The following is an 18,130-nucleotide window of genomic DNA, read 5'->3' as shown; positions in this document are numbered from 1 at the left end:
AATGTCATCTGCATAAAGAGTAATAGGAAGGTTATGGAGAACAGAGGGCAGCTTGTTAGTAAAGCTAGAAAGCAAACGTGAACAGAGTATGAATCCTTGGGCACTACTTTGGTAAGGGGTGCTGGCAGCAATAAGGATGGGCCAGTTTTGACTCTGAAATAACCCATTTGTTAAGAAATGTTGGAACCAGACAACAGTGTTGAGGCTAAGCCCTGTTTTTTGGAGGGAGTGAAGGAGCAGGAGGAAGTGGTCAGTTAGATCAAAAGCTTTGGTGAGGTCATTGAAGAGAGGTCCTAAAAGCTTTCCTTTATCCATGTTGAGAAGGATATTTAGTCCAACGATTACAGCCATAATTTATTACTGAGAAATCCATAGGTCTGACTACACAAAGCTTTTGTAGACAAAGTAATGTCTTTGTTGTTTAATGTCTTATCCAAATTTGACATAACTTTCCTTCCAAGAATAAGGTGTCTTCCAGTTTCATGGCTGCACTCACCATCTACAGGGATGTTTGAGTCCAGGAGAATACAAGTTTTCTCCCGTCTTTTTGTTAAGAATTGATACGGATAGATGGCCTAACTTATTTTTAATCTTGACCAGCAAGCCAGCTTTTGTGCTTTTTACTTTCACATTCATTGACAGACTCTTGAAGTCTTGCTCATTTTCATCTCTGAGTGGTATCATATGCACATTTGAGGTTATTTCTCCTGGCAGTTTTGTTTCCAGCATCTTATTCTTTGAACCAAGATTATATTCAGCATATAATAAATTAAATAAGTACAGTGACAGTCATTATCCTTGTTACTTTTCTTTTTCAATTTTGAACCAATCATTTATTCCGTATTTAGTTTGAAGTGTAACTCGATATCTCTGGTTCTCCGAAAACTAAAGAACTGAGAGCTTGCCCTCCAGTAACTGAGTCTTTTATGAATATAAAGAGTTGTGAAAAGGCACAATGTTCTCATTGAGCATGTTGCAGTTTTTAATAGTTCTAGCGATAATTTTTAGGTTTTTAAAGTTTAATGTAAAATAACAATTGAAACCTTAAATCCTTCCACTTCTCAGTTGATTATACTGTGCTGAATGGAAATACCTGTAACCTGTTTTGCTATTATCTGTTTACTAAGTTTTTTTATATGTACAATTTATGCAATGCATTTTCCCGACTGTATGATTTTATACTTGTATTTTTACCTTTAACATTTTGTAACCAGTATTGTATTTGCTTGTGGAGGTTTTCTCCCTGGGCCTCCACTGAAAATGGGCACGTTCTGGCCCAGTGGACTTCCCTGGTAATCAAACTGAAATAAATAAATAAAGTTCATGTAAGACCTTTATACTGCTCTCTGCTGTTTGGGGTATGACAGAATTACACTGCTTCTTTTTTTTTTTTTTTTGGCAGGATATGACGGAATTACCTTATCTTTTTTTTTTCCATTTTCTGTTTGTCTTATGTGGAGTAGTTTATAATTGGTATCCTTTAGAGATGAGATTTTGGTTGCTTTACGGATAGCTGTATACCTCTCAACAGCCTAGAATTTCTCATACTGTCCAGATTTTTGCCATATATTGTCGGTCTGTTCCTCATACAATTTGCGCTTTTTCCTGGAGATCATTGAGGACTGAAGTCACATTAAATGACGGACATTTGAGTTTCAGACTTCATATCCTTCAGAAAATGCAAGACTTCTATTCTGTCATCTTTCTATGATTGTAAGAACAGTATTTAAAATCTTTCCCTGGTTTTGGGCCTTTACTCCTGTTGTTTCTGGCTTTGTTTAGAATTGCTGTGTTAAGAGATTGAGAGGTATAGATGGTTGTCTAAAATTCCCAAAGAAACTTGAGTGATTTGTTATTGGTTTGGAATGGAACACATGATGAATATTCTACTGCAGATACATGAAATGAGATGATTCAGTTTGTTTTTAAATCCACTCCACTGTTTAATCATAGTAAAGATAGTTATTTCACAGAGTGTGGAACTGTGCGAGTAACTGTTTTTCTCCTTACCTTCACAGTTCTACATTCTAACAGTTAGTATGTTTAGATATGTCAGCTTTGGAGGTGCAGGGGACATTGTCCACAGCAGAAAACACTTTCATAAAAAATGTTTGTTAAAAGTTTATGACATATATTGGCTAATAACAGAGTTGATGGTATGTGCTGCATCATTTAGCATTGCAGTTGCATTTGATTTTAAGGAGAAATATGTATTTTTTTTTTCATTTTCTGGTTTTATTCAGTTATTTTGACAAATGGCGGGTTTTCTTAGTTCAGATGTTCTTCGTATTTCACTGCTTGTAGTCATCACACTTGGGTTATCTGCCTACAGGTAGCCCTCAGTCGGCCCGAATACCAGAGTCTTGGGATTTCTGCGTCAGATGCTGTCGCGTCTTCCATGACGTCAGGTCATCGGGGGTATAAAACATGCAGCCGACGCCATTACATCAGCTTTTCTTGCCGCGTGGGAGCCTGAAAGCAGAAGCAGTTCGCAAGTGCCGGTCGGCCACTACCTGAAATTTTCATTTTTCGAGTTTCAGACTTGAAGTCTTCTAAAGCCAAGTACCCCGTTGGGGATCCTTTTTTCTTGCTTTAACTGATGTCAGAAAAAGTTAACAATTGTCTTGCCTGTGGAAAGCAAATACCTCACAGAGATTTTCATTCTTTCTGTGTCATCTGTTTAGGCTCAGACCACGACGTTCCTCGCTGTAGGCTTTGTGCCTTGTTTAATGCCCGAACTATTCATCGTCAGGCTATCTTTGTCACTAAATCCTTTTGCTCATTCTCCGTTTTCCGAAATGGCTTCCTTAAGCCACCCGACTGTCGATATTCCAAAACAATGCAAGGATAAAAACAGAGACAGGCGTATAGGTCCAAAACTGCTGACGACACTTCCGTTCAGCTAGTTTCCAGTTCGCTGGTACTCAGTGAGGCGCTTTCGCAGCCCCTGATACCTGCTTCTACAGATTAACAGGCCTCTGCTGAGACCCATCCGGAGTTCGGTATGCCGCGAGTTGCTTCTTCGTCTGTGCAACCAGCGGATGTCTCTACCTTGGATGGGTCCGGAGCCGCTGTGCAGGCACCGGCTTCTGAGGGTGTATTCCAACCTTCCCATGTTCGAATTAAACCGACAGCTTCGTTTTTGACTAAAAATACCGAGTTTCTCTGGCTTAGAGTTTGCACTATGCCTAGAAAACCGATGACCAAAGTGCATGCTCTAGCTCCCTTGCCACAGAAACAAATGCTTTTAGAATAGCTGAAGACCTTGTAACTTTAATTAGGGGAAGCCAGTCTTCCCCCTATAAAAGACAAATAATTGATTTTCCTTCTGATTCTACAGACCATGAGTCCGATGACTCTGATCCCTCTGATTACCAAGACATACCCTTATCTACCCATGAGGATTCAGATGCAGAGGATTCCATTCCCTCTGCCTCCCCTCCAGAGGATTTTTCTTTTAGCGAAACCTTGCATACTTTAAGAGAGCATTTCCACTGGGAATGCCTGGACTACCCTCAGTCCAAAAAAGAGACTCAGAGAATTTTTAGTATTGCCTCAGCACAGGCCTCTAGCTATATCCCCAGTCCTGGACATTGTAGATGATGTCTTCATGGAATCCAGTCACTCATGATATTTTACCACCATCTCCTAGAAAGCCTGACCGGTACTACAGAGTACCTGACTCTCTCAAATTTCTCATTAAGAATCCCACTGCAGATCCAGAAACCATTTCCCAGGGACCTAAAGGCATTAAGGCTACTTCAGCCAAAAAGTCCAAAAAGACCCACTTGGATCACAGTAGCTCGAGCAGGCAGTGTAACCAACTACCTTCACCAAAAGCAGTCAAAGTTGAACACTGTCTTCACAAAATACACGGTAGTGATGTGAGGAAAAGACAAAAAATCCACTTCACGGTCTAATATAAACACAGATTTAATGCAACCACAGGTTTAGCGCTTTCATCTACCAAGAGTAGACTTCTTCAGAACCCATGATAACAAAGATTCAAGTGCATATTTAAAGTAAATTTGGCGCCAAAAACACCAATTAATAAATCAATCAATGTTTTTTTCAAGATTGCATACAAAATTATTCACATATTTATACAAAAAATAAAACAATTATTGAGGCTTCTAAAAATCTACTGTATAACAGTGAAAAGTTTATATTCAACATACATATCAAATACCCTAAACATAATCAAATCAATTGACTAGTGTTAATTTCCATCACAAAATCTAAAAATTCTAAAAATCCTATACAAGTTCATACTGTATGAATAACATACAAAATGTATGGAGTTCTAAACTAAAGTACACCTGATAATATATCTCAAGTTAGTTACAATGCTACAGCTACTGTAAATGTGTGTATTCACCCTCTATCTAAAAGGAGAAAAGGTTTAATACTAATGTTGTCGTTTAAACCTGGCCAAGAAGTGGCATCACACAAAATCTGCCATTTGGACTCCAGGCACGACAATCCTACCTTCCAATTCCCTCCATGATCACTCACCCCAATTTGGTCAATAATCTTGAAAGTGAAACCATGATGGGATCCCTTCTCACTAATATGCTTGCTTAGTGCATTCTTCATATCACCTTTTTTAATCTTGTATAGATGTTCATATATACGGGTTTTCAGTTTCCTTTCCGTCTTACCAATGTAGTACGCCTGACAAGCAGAACAGGAAGCCAAATAAACCACCCTCATGGTGTTACAATTCCCCTTTTTTCCATAACATGTGGTTCTATTGCTGTTGGCCAGTTTAGTAATCCTGTTGACATTAATATACTGGCAATACTTGCAACTACCACATTTACTAGTGTGTTCATCTTGTATATTCCTACAACCCTTGTTCTTCTTTGTTCCACCTTCTATAATTCTTTTAAGATTAAATGAGGTTTTAAATACACTAACGGGATGGTCTCCTAGTACCTTAGCAATGTCATCCGTACTTGAGAATACATCCCAATGTCTTTTTAAGATCTCCTTAACCAAATTGGAGTAGGGGTTAAACATAATGACACACATGTTTCGACCATTTCTTATTGCTTCCTTTTCTGTGTGGCTAACAAACGTACTTCCTAATAACGGAAGATATTTAATCCCCCATGTCCTCTTCACATAATTAGTAACATCTTCTACCATAGGTAAAGGGTATCCCCTGGCTAGAAACATATCGGCAACTAACCCCATCTGTTCCTCCATAACCAATCTTGTAGAACACATACGTGCAACACGAATGCATTGTCCCTTCAAAACATTTTTGAAAATGTGAGGTGGATGGCAACTGCCATACTGTAAATAATCATTAGAAAACGTAGATTTTCTATAGATTTAGACTGGAATCCTTCATTAGTGTTGCAAATGAATGTGTCCAAATATGGTATACCTAGCCTCTCCACTTTATAAGTGAATCTAAGAAAACAAGTAGTACTGTTCAAATAGGATATGAAACTGGGTATGTCTTCTAATGGTCCCTTCCAAAGAATGAAAAGGTCATCTAAAAAGCGTGTATACATGACAATATTGTTGGAATATTTACTAGAAAGGACAAATGTTTCCTCCCATTCGAGCATGACTAGATTCGCAAAGATGGGGGCACAAGAGGCCCCCATTGCCACACCTCGGATTTGTTTAAAGTATTCTCCCTGATATTCGATATAATTATGTGAGAGAACAAGTCTCATCATATCAAGAATAAGACAGATTTTGTCCCAAGCTAGATTAGAATGTCTTCTCAAACTATTCTCAAAATATTCCAGCCCTATAGTGTTAGGAATACACAAAAACAAATCCTGAACATCTATAGTCATAAAAATCAAATTGGGAGACCATATATCATGTTTTAACTTACTTAGGAAATCCCAAGAGTCTTTCGTCAAATGGGGAACGTTAAGGTATACATGTTTACACCAATGATCTATAGCGACCCCTATGTTGAATGTTTTAGATTTTGAACCAGATTTTGAACCTCACATTTTCAAAAATGTTTTGAAGGGACTATGCATTCGTGTTGCACGTATGTGTTCTACAAGATTGGTTATGGAGGAACAGATGGGGTTAGTTGCCGATATGTTTCTAGCCAGGGGATACCCTTTACCTATGGTAGAAGATGTTACTAATTATGTGAAGAGGACATGGGGGATTAAATATCTTCCATTATTAGGAAGTACGTTTGTTAGCCACACAGAAAAGGAAGCAATAAGAAATGGTCGAAACATGTGTGTCATTATGTTTAACCCCTACTCCAATTTGGTTAAGGAGATCTTAAAAAGACTTGGGATGTATTCTCAAGTACGGATGACATTGCTTAGGTACTAGGAGACCATCCTGTTAGTGTATTTAAAACCTCATTTAATCTTAAAAGAATTATAGAAGGTGGAACAAAGACGAACAAGGGTTGTAGGAATATACAAGATGAACACACTAGTAAATGTGGTAGTTGCAAGTATTGCCAGTATATTAATGTCAACAGGATTACTAAACTGGCCAACAGCAATAGAACCACATGTTATGGAAAAAAGGGGAATTGTAACACCATGAGGGTGGTTTATTTGGCTTCCTGTTCTGCTTGTCAGGCGTACTACATTGGTAAGACGGAAAGGAAACTGAAAACCCGTATATATGAACATCTATACAAGATTAAAAAAGGTGACATGAAGAATGCACTAAGCAAGCATATTAGTGAGAAGGGATCCCATCATGGTTTCACTTTCAAGATTATTGACCAAATTGGGGTGAGTGATCATGGAGGGAATTGGAAGGTAGGATTGTCGTGCCTGGAGTCCATATGGCAGATTTTGTGTGATGCCACTTCTTGGCCAGGTTTAAATGACAACATTAGTATTAAACCTTTTCTCCTTTTAGATAGAGGGTGAATACACACATTTACAGTAGCTGTAGCATTGTAACTAACTTGAGATATATTATCAGGTGTACTTTAGTTTAGAACTCCATACATTATGTATGTTATTCATACAGTATGAACTTGTATAGGATTTTTAGAATTTTTAGATTTTGTGATGGAAATTAACACTAGTCAATTGATTTGATTATGTTTAGGGTATTTGATATGTATGTTGAATATAAACTTTTCACTGTTATACAGTAGATTTTTAGAAGCCTCAATAATTGTTTTATTTTTTGTATATATATGTGAATAATTTTGTATGCAATCTTGAAAAAAACATTGATTGATTTATTAATTGTTTTTTTGGCGCCAAATTTACTTTAAATATACACTTGAATCTTTGTTATCATGGGTTCTGAAGAAGTCTACTCTTGGTAGATGAAAGCGCTAAACCTGTGGTTGCATTAAATCTGTGTTTATATTAGACCGTGAAGTGGATTTTTTGTCTTTTCCTCACATCACTACCGTGTATTTTGTGAAGACAGTGTTCAACTTTGACTGCTTTTGGTGAAGGTAGTTGGTTACACTGCCTGCTCGAGCTACTGTGATCCAAGTGGGTCTTTTTGGACTATTTGGTATTCGTTCTCCATTTATTTCTACTTCAGCCAAAAGCCCTACCCTTTCGGACAGGGATTCTAGAGCTTTAGACAGATGGGGTAAGAAGGTATATACCTCTGCAACTCTTGCCATCAGGGCTTTGAATTGCCAGTTTCACATGTTGAAGTACCAGCAGGATATTATGGAACTAATTAAACAAAAAATGTTGTTGCTTCCAGACCTTCCTCCAAACCAGTGGGCAGAGGCTCAAAAGCAAGTACTTTCTCTTCTCAGTATCAGGACTATTCAACCTGTACCTATAGAGCAAAGGGGACAGGGTTTCTACTCCAGACTATTCCTGGTGCCCAGAAAGGAGGGCTCTTGGCGCCCTATCCTAGATCTGTCAATTCTCAACACCTTCCTGGTGGTCCCAAAATTCAAAATGATGATTCTGCAACAGCTTCTTCCTATGCTAGTCAGGGACACCTGGCTAGTCACCCTAGACTTAAAGAAGCATATCTGCACATCTCCATAAGGGAATCTTGCAAGAAATATCTACATTTCAGGGCAGGCTCTATGCATCAGTTCTCTGCACTTCCCTTTGGCTTATTTACTGCGCCCAGGGTATTTACAAAGTGCCTGGCTCCAGCCATTGCATACTGCAGTCAGAGAAATATTCAGATTTACCCATACTTGGACGATTGCCTGATTCAGGCGGACAGTCAGGAATTGCTAGTTCAGCACCTGGCATTTGTAAAGAGACTTCTAACTTCTCTGGGGTACACCATCAATGAAAAGAAATCACAACTGGTGCCCAACCAAAAGATTGTATTCCTGGGAGCAAGCTTGAACACAACTTCCCAGATGGCATTCCTCACTCCAGAAAAACAGGTTTATTTGACAAACTACTTCAAACTAATGGCTACCAAAACCTGCACCAAAAATCTGCAAGAAAAATACTGCAAGCCCTAGGGTTCATGGCCTCATGCATTCTACTCATTCCATATGCAAGACTGCATATGAGGAAACTTCAATGGCACTTAAAAAGCCTCTGGTGTCAACATTCTCAGGACCAGGAAACACTGATTCCTGTCATTCCTTGTCTAAGGGCAGAGGCATCCAACCACAACAAGAGACTTCCTTTCACTCAGCCCCCCCCCCCGTCGCCCAAACCCTGACAACAGACACATCAGACTATGCGTGGGGGGCTCACATGGCAGGCAAATGCATTCAAGGCAAATGAAGCCCAGAACAAATTCCCCTACATATCAATCAGAAAGAAATGTTAGCTGTACAGAATGCTCTGACAGCCTTCAAATACCTTATCCTTCCAGGACAACTCCTGATAAAGACAGACAAACACCACAGTTATGTGGTACATAAACAAGCAGGGGGGAATTCATTCCTACCCTCTCTGTAGGTTAGTGGAACACAGCCCTGAACAACCAAGTTTACCTGCAATCTCAATTCCTGCCAGGCAAACAAAATTCACTGGCAAACGACTTGAGCAGAAATCTACTGGATCCACACAAGTGGAAGCTGGAACCCAACTCATTCCAACTTCTAATCTGCAGGTGGTGGACTCCAAAGGTGGACCTGTTTGTCTCCCCCCCAAAACCATCAATTGAGCACATTTTGCACCAGAAATCCCCACAGCCAAGTGTGGAAAGTGGATGCCCTATCCTTTACATGGGAGAACCTCTCACTTTATGCCTTTCCCCCTCTGCCCCTCCTCTCAAAAGTACTACTCAAGATCAAACAGGACAGGCCAAGGACGATCCTTGTTCCCCCAGACTGGCCATGCCAGCACTGGTACCCACTACTACGCAGTTTGACAGCAGTGCCACCTACATCAGACTCCCTCCCTGCTGTCCCAGCAGGAAGGACATATTTTGCATCTACAGCTGCAAACCCTGAACCTTGCAGCCTGGCTTATCCCATGAATACACCACCAGCAACCCTCAGCAAACAGGTGCTGGATGTCATCCTTTAGGCCAGAAGACCTAGTACTAGGAAATCCTATTCAGAAAAGTGGAAACTATATTGTTCTTGGAGCCAGTCTCAAGGAAAGGACACAGCTGTGCCCACCTTACCTCAAATCCTAGATTACCTAGCAGAGCTACTCTACAAAGGCCTATCTTTCTCATCAATTAAAATTCATGCCTGTGCCATCTCAGTTCACTACAATACTGAGCCACCTCTATTTTCTCACCCTCTCATCAAACAGTTCCTGAGAGGAGCTAAAAATGTAAGGCCCCCGAGGAGAGCTCCCACCCCTGCCTGGGACCTGAACTTTTGTACTAGAAAAGCTCACGCTTCCTCCTTTTGAACCAGCTACTACAGCAGAGTTAAAATTCCTTTCTTGGAAAACAGCCTTACTTCTAGCGATCACTTCAGCAAGAAGAGTGTCTGAGTTACAGGCACTAATGGCTGTGGAACCCTTCATTATTTTCCATGCGGACAGGATTTCCCTCAGGACTTAACCCATCATTTATGCCCAAGGTGGTGTCCAGTGTGTGCTTTAAACCAATCCATCCATTTACCAACCTTTTTCCCTAATCCTCAGAATAAAGGGGAAAGGATTCTGCACCCCTTGGACGTGCACAGACAGCTCAGGTTCCACCTTGACAGAACTAAACCTTTCAGAAAATCTGACCAGCTGCTACTCAGCTTCGCTACAGGGGCAGAGGGCAAGGCCATTTCCAAGCAAACCATTTCCAAATGGATAGCACACTGCATCCATTTCTGCTACAAACACCATGAAAAACCTACCCCACAGGGTATCGGAACTCATTCCACTAGGGCTACCTCAACCTCTACAGCATTCCTCAGGGGAGTCATTGCCAGGGACATCTTGGAAGCAGCAACTTTGAGTTCTGTACACACCTTCACCAAGCATTACCACTTACCTATTTTTTCTAAGTCCAGAGCTGGATTTGGCACAGCAGTCTTACAAGGCGACTGCCTCCACCCTTCCTCAGCTTTGGGAATCAACCCAAGTGTGATGACTGAAACAGTGAAACATGAAGAACATAGTACAGTTGTGTACACTTACCATAAATGTAGATGTTCGAGTGTATTCACTGTTGCAGTCCTGGTTACCCTCCCTCCAGCCCCCCTGACTTTTCTATTCTTTCCACTTATCCACTTTTTGGCCATATCTTATGGCAATGGTATTTACTTTTTTACTGGAGGTGTTCCACGGCATGTAATTGCTTCTTATTTTGGGGGCTCCTGACATCTGGGGCAAGAAAAACTGATGTAATGGCATCAGCTGCATGTTTTATAAACCTGACAGCCTGACGTCATAGAAGACACGACAGCATCTGACGCAGAAATCTGAAGACTCTGGTATTCGGGCCAACTGAGGGCTACCTGCAGGCAGAGATAACCCAAGTGTGATGGCTGCAACAGTGAATACACTCTAACATTTACACTTATGGTAAGTGTACACAACTGTACATTTTATATGAAGGTAATTTTCTCTGTATAACTTTTGTGGTTGTTAGTGTGGGTGAGGAATTTTAACTGTTTAGAATATAAAACTTAAACCAAAATTCACTAGGTGGACCACTCAAATAGTGCCCTTGGGTATACCCTAATCTCTTGCTTGCTAAGATATCCACATTGGTGGATCAACAAAATCTAAATAAATCTGAAGTTTGGAACGATGGGAAGCATATATCAGCCAAACCAGCAAGTTTAAAGAGGTACCGAGCAGCTAGTAACCAAAGAAAAAAAAATCATTAGTTAGTATCCCAGTCTTGGTAAAATTCTTCCTCGTTCTTAAATGCTTCTACGATGAAAGAAATAAGAGAGTCATCATTTTGTGTTAAAATCTTCCTCTTTATTGATTCAGGTAGGTGAGCGCAATTCTGTTACATTGAGGAGTCAAGGTTGCAAGTTTACCTAGCTGATGTCTTTTACAATAAAGGTGTTTGCAAGTAACCCTAATAACAATATAGGACAGTGAGTAAACTTGTCAAATGGCCAACCAAATCTGTGAAAATTTACAGGAAGCAAAACAGCTAATAACTATGTAGAAACACCACGAAAAACTGTAACACAGGGAAACCGCTCAAAAATTAAAAAAAACTCATTTATTAAAAAAATATAAAAGGTTAAGCGCTTTCATCTAAAAAATATAGACTTCATCAGAACACTATTGTATGTCAATTAACTGTTTAAATACAAAACACCACCAATCACAGTGCATCTTGAAAATTTCAATATTCATGAGATGATGTTATATCCCCCTCAAAAAAAAAATTTAATACATCCTTGCTTCAGTAACATGCTTAATGGGGATGTGGTCATTAATGCTAGGTGGGGTGGTGGCATTCAGAAGTATTTGCCATCTTACTTCTTTTTTACCTAATAATGCTTTCACATTCCCCCCCTGTTGTATGAATTCACTACCTCTAAAAAGGCAAATGTAAAGGTGGAACAGCCGCTGCTGTCCCTTATGTGCCTATATAATGCATTGTTTGTATCCTCCTTTCTAATGGCATAAAGGTGGTCATATATCCTACTTCTGAAATGCCTCCTAGTCTTTCCCACATAAAAACTGGGACACCTGCCACACTTGGCAAAATAGACAACATTCTGCATCTGACAATTCCCCTTCTTGAATCTCAATACCATATGATTCTTGTTGTCTACTACCAAGGTATTATCCTCCAATATGGCATGACATTGACTACAATGTTCACACTTGGTCATACCACCCCTACCAAACTGTATAGAAGATTTAACACACTCAGATTTCCTTTTCAAATTGCATCCTATCCTATGCACAAACTTCGGTTCATTCCCCACTAGGGCAAAAATCTCATTGTCACTTTATGATATACACACATATATATATATATATATATATATATATATATATATATATATATATATATATGTATATATATATATATATTCCAGTTATTGCTAGTAATCTTTTTAACCTGCCCAGTATAACCATTGAATGGCAATACACATGCTCTACTAAAATTAGTAGATGTCATATCTTTCACTGGGTTATTACTCTTAAACATTTCCATTCCCAGCAAAGGTTTGTACTTATTCCCCCACTCACCACTAACCTATCTAACAGCATCCTCAACCACTGATTTCGGATAACCCCTCTCTTTAAATAGGGTACCAATATATTCAAGTTCTTCCACCATCTCCTGATAATCTAATGTCATGCGGGCAGCTCGTATACATTGTCCCTTGACAATGTTTTTCTTTTGCCTGCTGGGGTGACAGCTGGAGTACTCCAAGCAGGCGTTACTGAATGTATCTTTCCTAAAGAGTAAACATGTCAAATGGCCAACCAAATCTGTGAACATTTACAGGGAATCTTCATAATGTCTTCATGATACTAGCATCATACAGTCATTATATTTATGACTCAATTTGGTTAGGCCTCAATTTGATGTTGGTATACTGGACTTGTTCCATTTTTCAAAGGTAGGCCCAATGAAGCCTCATTGGCGAAAGCGCAGTGTCAAGACACATGATGGCTTTTTATGTCTCTTTTCTAAAGTTTTTTGTCTTGCATCTACTTTATATATGTTTTATATACTTTATATATTTTTTAAGATATACTGTTGGAGCATTCCTGCTTGATACCGAAAGCATATATTGATTTGCGTTATTGTATGTGAAATCTTAAGCACAGGATGGCTTTAAATGGTTCATTTGCATATTTCCCTTGAGCCTGTAATACCAGGACTTTTAAGGAATCACACTGTGAAAACTATATCCTTGCCAGAATTTCCTGTAAATTTTCACAGATTTGATTGGCCATTTACTCACTGTTCTAGATTGTCGTTAGGGATACTTTGCAAACACCCTTATTGTAATAGACATCAGCTAGGTAAACTTGCAACCTCAATTTCTCAATGTAACAGAACTGTGTTCACCTACCAGAATCAATAAAGAGGAAGATTTTAACATAGAATGACAACTCCTGTATTTATTTCACCTTAGAAGCATTTAAGAACGAGGAAGAATTTACCAGGACTGTGATACTAGCTAATAATTTTTTTTCTTTGGTTACTAGCTGCTCGGTACCTCTTTCAACTTGCTGGTTTGTATGATATAGGATTCTTATCGTTCCAAGCTTCAGATTTACTGAGAAATTGTTTAGGATATAATAAGAGTAGTTTTCTTCTCTATTAATGGTTTTCATATGTGAAGAAAAACTATCCACACTTTTACTCGGAATGTTAGTGTTTCTGTTAGTAGTGGAAGAAGCATTGGCTGCGGTATTTCTTTATTGAAAGTGCCAGGTGCACTCTTGTGAGGTGACTGTAGGTGGGCATGAAAAACTACTTGCCTTTTCCTGAGAATCTAACACACACAAGTCTGCTAGAAATATAAAGTCTGAAGATCAAGGCCTTTTGGTTCAACTTGTGATGCTGATTATTAGATGTTTAGGCTGTTTTTCACTTGTGTGCCCCCAGACAAGCTTCACATGTGTTTACACCTTGTCTTTGTGCATATATGCTGTCTTAACTCTGTTATGTAACATAGGCAGCAGAGTCCATCTTTCAGTGCTTGCAGTTGATTCCATTTCTTTGGAAACGCACCAAATAGGAAACACTCACAGCCAGTTGCTATCTGGGAATGAAGTGAATTACACCTTTCTTTCATTCCGAAAGAATGCTCTGGGCTTTTTCCAGCAGGTTGCTCTTTCACAAATGTTTCCTGTATTAAGACTGTAGTATGGAAAATAGGGCACAGTATTGAATAGATCAGTATTTGTATTCCCCTGTGCTGCACTCCTGACATGCTTTACCCATCTACTTGTCTTCTCTTAACATCCTGGTCACCTTTTCCATTTTGCAGTAGCCAGTTGAGTACTCTTGTCATCTGGTTATTTGCATTTTGCAAAGGAATTAGAGAACTGGAGGAGTTCTGAAAGGGCTGTGAATTAGAACAGTTCTGAGGATGCAATTAGGGTTGGGTTTTGCAACTTATAAAAATTTGGTGTGCCAAGAGGTCCTAATGCCAGTGTGTTGGTCTCGTCCTGCAAACACAGTTTCTTACAGATCCAGAGGGGTCTGTTTGATTTACACTGAAATAAATATTTTTAAAAACCAACTGTCCTGTGATAGTGAATACTGCAGTCACTGATAAGTCTGCTGCACCTTTCATCGTTCTTGAATGGAGATATGGGAACACTTTGTATTACTTCTTCCCCAAGGTTGTGCTATCTGTCTCCCATAACATTAAGTGGATGTGCCAGGAACACGTCTTTAAGTATTTCAGGTGTGGCAGTCAGCTGAGAAGTATTTTTGTTGATTTAGTTCATATCCGTGACATGGGATCAGTAACTTAGCATTTGGTGCTGTGTTGATAAACTCAGACTAATGCAGAGTTTTGGTGAGTTCCTACAACTTATGTTTTTCTTCAGCTGAGATTTTTCAGTATGGCATGACAGACAGCAGATTTGTCTACTATTGCAGCTGAGTCTTCCCCTCACAGCTTGTTGTTGTTGTGTCTTTCAACTTTTCCCAGTTAGGGGTCGCCACAGCAGAACTCCTGTCCGCTAATGATTGGCAGTAGATTTTTACGTGCTGGCTTGCCAGGCCTAATGCACAACCTTCACCGAATGAAGGCCCATTCACGCATGTCACCACACAGAAGACGCTCTGAGAATCGAACGGGCAACGTCTAACTGTGAGGCGACAGCGCTTCCGCAGCACCACCACCGCAGTTCAAAATTACAAAAATCCTTTGGGAGTAGCTTACTACTCCCACTGTCTACACAATGCCATGTATCTGTGAATAAAAACATTAGTATGACTGTTAATCATGCCTTGTGCATTTCTAACATAAATCTGGTGCATCAAGGTGGTGTAACAGCCTAGTTTGCAGAGCACTATTCTTTGGGTGATGACTCTCTGGTAAGGGCTGGAATGATTGGTGTGGCTGAGTTGGTTGTGTGTTCTGGGCATAAAAGCAGAGTTTTAAAATAGAAAAGTAAACTAGATACACACTTACAAAAAAGCAACTTGGGTACTTGCAAATGAAGAATTGATTTTTAATGCCTATATCCCATTGAAACTGTAAATGAAAAAGTGTACATTAGCAGAAGCAGCCATTCTTGTTAGCAGACTTGATCAAAAACATTTGTTTGCCATAGGTAGATTATTTACTTCATTTCATCTTGCCCTTATGATCTTTTACCGCGATACGTTTTCCACAATGGGTGATGAAATTCTATACTGCCAGCAATATGGACTAATTTCTAACCTGTCTAGCTGGAATTACAGAAAAAATGTTTTCCAAAACAAAGCTGCTGTTGCTTAATTTTAACTGCGCCCTTTGTTTAAGTTTGCACTTATTTTGTTCATTGGTGTCTGAAATTCACCAAACAGAGCAGATGCCAGTCCTTGTCCTGGATGAATTGACTGATGTCATACATGCTAGAAGAGTGCAGGTTATAGATGACAACATCCTGTTGCAGAACAACCAGAAATTTACTTTATTTCATAATTTGTATACCCACGTGTTTGGGTGAACAATGATCTATCCCAGAGTGGAATGGTACGCTAGCGAAACGGGTGATTCAGGCAAGTGAACATCAGCATTGTAACTGTTTGTTCCTGGCACCTTACTTCGTGTTAGTAAAGAAATACTTCAGGAAAAGTTATTAAGCTTTTGTAGTGTTGCTTTCTACAAGTGACAGAAATCAGTTCTTTTTCCTCTTACCTCATGCTGATCCTTGGGCTGAGAGTTGGTGTGTTAAAGGGGTGTTTGGATAAAAAGTTCTGTTCTAAAGGTAAAACTCTGATTTCACTTAAATTATTGAACCCCCAGTGCCGTTTTTCCACGTTTGATCTTCTAAAAAGGAAAGGTCTTCTAATAACGAAAAGATGGGAGTTTGACTTTCAAGGTATTGAACATTGCATTGTATGATGTGTAGTAAATCATGGAGCAGGAAGCATCAAAAGAAAAAACTTGCTGACAATATCCGAGGAAATCTTCTGTTTGTAGACAGGTACCATCTTCGTACACCATTGAGTGATGGACTGTTAAAGTAGCTGACTGCATTACACAGACATATGTGTGTCTTAAGTGTTTCATAGATTTCTACAATTCTTGTCTGCATAGATGAAAAATGTAAAAGTAGAACAACCTCTGCAATGGCAGATATTTTGGGTTTTTGTAATTTTTAGTCCGTAGTCTGAACTGCAGCATCATAATAGCAGTCTAAAATTCTTTTTAGATGTCACCCCAACTCATTAGTCCTACAGCCAAAAAAAAAAAAAAAAACTAACCAAGACTTGGGCATAATTTACTTCCGTGCTTTTAACATATTTTTATTGGTGGTGTATGCTAGATGGTTGATGTATGGCAGGGGGTGGGTTTCCTAATGTTTTTCCTAAGAATTTTAAAACAGCTCTTCCCTAGTATAGCTGTAGTTTGAGATGCATATCTGTTTCTCAAAAACTCCCTCTTTTTTTTTTTATTACCCTGTCTCTGTGGCACAGAGGGGAAAAGCGCTGATTGCAATCCAGGTGACCCGGGTTTATTTATAAGCTTGGGCACTGGTACAACTGGGGAAGGAGGAAGGGGGGTGGGGTGGAAAATGAGTGGCTATGACTCGCCCGTTCTGGAGGAATGGTATGGTATCTCCAGATGAGCTCTTCTGCTGCTGCTTTCTTATGGTCAGAGCTCTGGAGCACAGAATGCATGTACCAGTATTGGGTGGAACATGAGCTGCTGCTACCCAGTCTGGTTGTGTAGCGCTGGGGATATGTAGGTGCTCACATCACCACGAGGGGAGGGTTTAGGGTAGTATAAACATGCTCTCATTGTTCACATCATAGATAATGTAAAACTAATTCCCGACCCAATGACATGCAAGTTTGGTTGACACAGGGTTCCATTCTAGAGACAAAGCTGGAGTTTGTTGGGTGTGAGTAAAGCTATGTGCCTTCACAAAAACACAGACGGACTGTGAGCTTGGGCAATATGTCCCCTCATGGCTGCCTGGGTGAAGGCCTCCTCTGGACAACTCGCCCTGTACTGTACTTTATTCATCCCCAATATGGGGGATAGAACAGACTAAGTGCTATAAGGAGAAGGGACTTGATGGTCTACAGTCAGAGGTATAAACAACATGAAGAATGAAAATTACAGGAAAAAAACTTATTTTAGCTGTAGATCTCAACACTGATTAAAACGCATAAACCAGAACTACTAGTACAGCAAACTTAAAAACAAAAACAATGCTGCATGATGAGTACTCAAAGAAAAATAATGCTGGCTTTATTAAATAAATAGTTAAGTGCTTTCATTCTTATAATTGAAAGAACTTCATCAGAACTGCTACATGCTGCCAGTTTCAGTTATAATATGTATTCAGACAAATCACATTACCTGAATATCTAGTCATTAACCTTGTCAAACAAAAGACATACAATTTATTACAACCTAACCTAAAAAATTATTTTACTTCACTTCAAAAATTCCATCATTTTAAAACCTGCATTATTTTTTTTTTGTTTAATAAAACATATAGAAATGTGAAACATTTGTAACTTAACTGGTTTCTTTTGCATAATGCAATTTATAGACACATGATCATTTATCCCTGGTGGCTACATTTAACACAGAGTTATTGTCTTACTAGCAATTGGATGTTCCAAATTACCTCCCCCTTTTAAA

At 39.3% G+C, this 18,130-nt stretch overlaps 1 protein-coding gene across 2 annotated transcripts in view; it reads left to right on the top strand.

Annotated features, from left to right (window-relative positions):
- The window catches only part of AMOT (angiomotin), a 1,515,905-nt gene that overhangs the window by 463,445 nt on the left and 1,034,330 nt on the right, over window positions 1-18,130 (top strand). The window lies entirely within an intron of this gene.

This window comes from Protopterus annectens, chromosome 13.part0, assembly GCF_019279795.1.
Source record: "Protopterus annectens isolate FY-2018-M chromosome 13.part0, PAN1.0, whole genome shotgun sequence".
Taxonomy (NCBI): domain Eukaryota; kingdom Metazoa; phylum Chordata; order Ceratodontiformes; family Protopteridae; genus Protopterus; species Protopterus annectens.
This window is presented reverse-complemented; position numbering and strand designations above follow the sequence as displayed.